Below are 6,051 nucleotides of genomic sequence, written 5' to 3' on the forward strand. Positions count from 1 at the left end.
GGCGCGGTGGCTCGCAGGATGAGGTGAAGCTTGCTCCCTCGCCCACGCGCGTGGTGGCTCGCAGCACGAGGAGAAAATTTTACTACTCCATCCGTTTACTCCTCGTCCCTACTACGTACTTTGGTTAGTACTCCCTCCATTTACTTATACAAGGCCACTATAAAAAATACATTTTGCATCTATACAAGGCCACAAATAGTAATCGAGACAAAAGTTATTACTCCCTCCTTTCCAGTTTCTAGCTCAATTTAAAAATCTCTCCAACCAAGGTAGACGGTGAGTGGTCGAATTAATTTCGTAGTTTGCACAAGTAATTAGTACGCTAGTTTTTCTCAAGAACTTGTGTTTACCGAGGCATTAATTAGAATGAATGCATGAATGACCACTAAATTTCCATGAACTTGTACGTGCATTGGTTAGTTTCCTGTTGACATTGCTTGCGTCGGGTGATCTAACGCACCTCGAAATCCAACATGTAATGGTACTACTACTAGTATAGTAGAATTGAGACTTACCAAACCGAAAAACGAATGTTTTTTAGATGAGCCCTATAAACCCTAGTGGGTACGTACTCCGTAAAAACAGATTTTTCCAAAACTAAGTCATTCCCTTTCATGAATTTTGTAGTATACTCCTCCGTCGACGCTCCCTTTCATGAATTCTGTACTTCTGTCGCCGACACGTGGGAAATATAGCAACCGGGTCGACGTGTCAAGCACCAAATAACAGTGCACAACAGCAGGGGGACGCACCCCACTCGTACCGGCCCAGTAGTAGTAATGAGCAATGAGACGTCAAATCACAATGCCGCACTTTCCCAGATGGACGAAGCAACCCTTATTTCATACTTCGGTTCGCCATCATCTCAAACCACGTACTAGTATTGCTTCTACCTCAAGAGGGACACGTGCATCGCCTTGGTAAATCATGACACGTGGGACCGCATGACAGGCCATGCTCCCCCGCTGATCGCTCGGTAAAATCACCTCATTTTTACTATACTTCCTCTGTATCGGTTTACTACATCGCATGCACGTTGTTCGAGGATGAGAATTTAACTGGCTATATATGTGATGAACAGTACTCTAGCCTTTTAAAAAATGTATACTTTTGTACAGTAGTACTATCGATGGATTGCGCCATGGAGCAAAAATTGAAATTAAAAAAAAGGTAGTACATATAGAGAGCGCTCGTCGCCAAATTATGCATATAGTACTATTAAAAAAGCTAGTACGTGCTTAATTGGGGGTGCTAAATTCAATTAAAGAAATACTAGTAGTATGTGCATACTGAAGAGTTAAAGTAACGAGAAGAAACATAACATAGTTCTGCTGGGGGCTCAGCACAACACACCCCTCAAATTAAACTAAGCACACCTAAAATTAAACTATGCAACTAATCCGGTAGACACTGCATTAGAAGTTTAGAACCACCATGAGCAACGACACTACCACCTTACTCGGAGTCCTCGTCCACGTCCTCGACTTCGTCCTTGTCCCTATTCCTGTTGGCCGATACTTCTTTGCTTGAACCGCACACTTGGTTGTTGCTCTTCATCCAACCCTTGTAGATATTGAAGCAAAGGTAGCCATCCATTGCAGCATAGTGGATGTGGTCTATATCTAGTACATTTCGCTGCCATGCATGACGATGAAACGTGTATGGAGGTTTCTCCAGTTTACCGTACGAAGGATGAACCATGGCTCCTGCCAGGGTCAGCATTGAAGGCTGACGAGAGGGCACCAGCCGATTCTTCTTGAGGTCGAAGGGGTTGCCTACAACGAGGCCTATCCGACCCAGGACTTCTTCGTCGTTCGTAAAGTCTACAGTAATGAATTTCACTGTTTTGTCCTTGAGGAAGTTCTTAAAATCCTGGCACTCAACGTCTGCATGGCATATGTGGTAGACCAAGCAAACGTTATGTACGCAAACCTGGATCACGGCGGGCTTCTTCCTCTCTTCGTCCTTTAGATCCTTCTCTCATCCCAGGAATGTGGTGTACTCAACATCTAGCCCAGCGACCCACTCATCATCTGAGTTTTCGAACATGCGTCTGAAGTGAGAAAGGCATCCTTTCACCGTCGCGGAAGAACGGGTGTAGATGATGTTGAACTCATCGCTGGTGATGGTTCTAACCTTGTACTCACCACCGATCGTGGAGATTTGGGACGCCATGGATTTGGGAGGAGGGTTAGGATTAGCGGAACTGCCGTAATGTGAATGGACATGACGACTAGGAGCGAACCGCCGTAGTATTGAAGGACGTGCGGGGACGAGTAGGAGCGAACTGCCTGCGTGCGAACGGCAGGGTAGTGGCTTTCCATTCTCCCATGATACGGGCTTCCGAGAGCCCTTGGATTTGAGATCGAACGGTTGCATGGCGTGATTCTAGACCTATGGGCGAATATCCTATCCTGGAGGGTTATTCTGCAAATTTTCAGCAACTTAGCATGCGACAGTTTGATCTCAGATCCAAGGGCTGCCAGCAGCCCGTATCATGGTCGCGCCTACCACGTCCGTCGCTTCGCTCTCGCGGTCGCGCCCTTGGAGATTTAACACGGTGCATTAGGCTATCTGATGTTGGCATGTCATACATAGTCATCACTTAGTCACTCATACTACAACAAGGTTGGCTATAAGTGTATTTTTTGTTACTCCTCTCTATCTCTTTCTTCGTACTCAAGGAAGAAATGGTGCTAGTAAGCGCGTGTATTTATTGCATTTGCCAAGGAGTGACCTCTTCCAATGAAATGGTGTTGCTAAGTTTGCTTCATTTAATTAGCTATAGACTCAAAACTGTCTTTTCACCTAGGTACACGCGCTTAGCACCGTTTCTTCCTTGGGTCACCAAACTAGTCTCTCTCTTCTTGATTAACTTGCCACATCAGACTTTATGCCTATGTGGCAAGCTTAAGCACCTGTAGGAGCAAGTAAAAGTAAGTACAATAGTGCGCTTTACATGGCATTTTTGCATATGTGGAGGAAAGAGAGGCAAGGAAAAAGTGGAGAAGTGGGCTCTCATGCAAGAGCCAGCCTCTACTACATGGTGGAGCATTGGGAGAGGCACCTGTATGGAGGTGGTCAGGAATCTGGGAGACTCACGCCGGTCATAGCGCCACAGTTAAAATGATAATGGCAAGTCAAATCACGGGGCCCCACCTGTCCAGCAGTAACTCGGTGTCAAATCACACAGCCCTACGTTTGCAGCAGCCTACTCCCTCGTCTTCTCGTGTCTCTGTCGAACCGACTAGGCGGAACTGCCCCGCCGCCTACCACGCAGGAAAAGCCCCGCCGCTTAAGAATCCAATGATATACTTTTTGTGACATAGTAACTCATATTTAGTTAGTCAAATGGATGGCCTAGAACTATGTGCAGGCCCTATATACCGAGACGCGTAAAAATAAAAAAACTGAGACGGAGAGCGTAGTTCAGCATGTATCTTTTTAGATCAATATAGTCGGGATTCACCAAGGAGCAAAACCAAGTGGTAGGCTGCTCCTGTCGTGTTGGCGTAGCAACTCAAGTAGGGTCAGTCCGCACACGAAATGGTGACACACTTAACAGGACCCCTTTGGCCGACATGTGGCTCATCCATCGTCTTGTTCCACGTGTGATGCACCATATTACAGTTTGGAGCAGCGGTTGGAATTGGAGGCACCCCGGTCGTAGCGCCGCAGTAGTAGAAAATGAGCGACGAGGGGTGAAGTCACAATGCCCCACCTTTCCCGCATTAAGCTGGATAGACGAAGCAACCATCATTTCACTCTAGGGCGCAAGAGCATAAAGAAAAGAGAAAACAATGATGCGTGCGGCAGCTACCTAGGGCACCCTAGGGTAGGGGTCTCCACTACAGATCCTTTTTTTTTGAAAGCGCCTCCACTACAAATCGGCTTCTCCCTCGTCCTCTTGAAGAAAACCGATGATGATTGCGGCGGTAGGGTTTGTAGGAGTACTACGGCGTGCGGGACCACGTCATAGTAAATGGGTTCGAGCCGACACCTTAAATATGTGTGGGCCGCTTGGTTTTACGGGAACGAGGCAGCATTTTGGGTTCGGGGACCAGTGGAGATATAGTACGTGCAAAAAATTGTGGACGTAGGTTCAACCGAAAGGCAATGATGCATGGGCCCTGCATTTTGATATACCCGGGACCGTGTGAAATTTGCTACTCTACTCAAAACTAGTAAGGTACACATGTATTGAATGCATGAGATTTCGAAACCAAATTATGAATAAATACACACTATAGCATGTAAAGCTTTGAGTCATATATGCATGATGTAGATGTTCGTTTAGTTCTTATAGTTCATCTCATTCAAAATCAATAAGTTTTATAAAAATGTTAAGATTCATGGGGTTGTGCATTGTACTCCCTCCGTTCCAAAATAGGTGATCCAACTTTGCACTAACTTTGTACAAAGTTAGTGCAAAGTAGGGTCATCTATTTTGGAACGGAGGGAGTAAATCATAAAGTAAAAAACAAATAATGGCAATTCATTTAGAGAAAAATAATCAATTATGATACAGAAGATTCTAGAACAAAGGAGAAGTGCTTGTGTTTTGAGGTTTTTGCATTATGCTTAAGTTCAACCATGGAGTCTTCTAAATTGTACATGTGGCAGATCTGGTGGAATGTTGATGATATCCAACGGCCAGTAGTGCTCAGATTTGCCTATCTCTCCACTGTCGGGTTAGCTTCATCCAGCGACCATCTTTCAAAGTTATTGGCACACTATATAGTTCTTTTGCCATAGTTGCATGTTTTGGAAAAAAGCTACTAGTGGGTTGTACTATCTATTCACTAGTAGAAAAAGGGTCAAACGTGAAGAACATTAGTGCTGGTTTGTAAAAATAACCGGCACTAATATGATCAATAGTACCGGTTCGTGGCGGCGATCAATAGTACTGGTTCGTAATGAACCTTTAGTATCGGTTCGTGCCACGAACCGGTACTAAAGGGGTGGTGGCAGGCTGGCGTCAGGCCAGGGCCCCACGAGCCCCTTTAGTGACGGTTTGTGACACAAACCGGTACTAAAGGTCTAACCTATAGTACAGGTTCGTGCCACGAACCCACACTAAAGGGGACAAGCCTTTAGTGTGGGTTCGTGCTACGAACACTACTAGGAAAAGGCATGCTAGTGGCGCACCAGTTTTGCCTTCTAATGGCGCACTACTGGTGCGCCACTAGCATCACGCCATTAGAATTAAATTGGTGCGCCATTAGTATCTGGTGTTTTAATGGCGCACCACATAGTGCGCCATTAGTATTGCCCACAGTGCGCCATTAGAATTCCTCCCAGGGTAATGGCGCACCACATAGAAGTGCGCCATAAGTAACAATTTTTTTTCAAATTTTTTTTAGATTTTTTTTAATTTTTTTTCAATTTTTTTTCGTTTTTTTCTTAATCTCAGGTCACTATGGCTTAATCTCGGGTCAATATGCTCAAATCGCACTCCGTGGTCAAACTTCCCGAAAGGTCACCCATCCTCACACTACTCCAGCCCAAGCACGCTTAACTTCAGAGTTCTATCCAACCCCAGCAACAGCTCACTTCACAGGCACTTGTTGATATATCTAGCATATCAATCATATTATACCTTGTTGATGTCTAGGACTTTGTTCATGTTCATGACTATGATGAAATTTTGAAAAATACTTCTCGGTCATATTACGTATCATATTTTGAAAAACAATTCAATTTTTTTTCAAAACCAATTTTTTTGAATTTTTTTATTATTTTTTTGCCTCTAGATCTTGAAAGCACCGAAACTTTTTTTCTGTTAGGTTTTTGGGGATTTTGAAAATGTTTAACTTTTCGAGTAGATGCTTTTTCATATATAAAACTTTTTAATCCGAGTTCGTATGCAAAAGTTATGCCCATTTTACAAATTTCCAGAGAGATTTTGCAAATAAAGTTGAAATTCATATTTCTAAATTTTCCCAACAACTAGACCACATATTACATGGGAAACTTATTTTCTTTTATTTTTTTTACATTTCCATCATTTTCTTTTATTTTTTTAAACTGAAAAGGCGGTCCACGGGGGGG

This window comes from Triticum aestivum, chromosome 4B, assembly GCF_018294505.1.
Source record: "Triticum aestivum cultivar Chinese Spring chromosome 4B, IWGSC CS RefSeq v2.1, whole genome shotgun sequence".
Lineage (NCBI taxonomy): Eukaryota > Viridiplantae > Streptophyta > Magnoliopsida > Poales > Poaceae > Triticum > Triticum aestivum.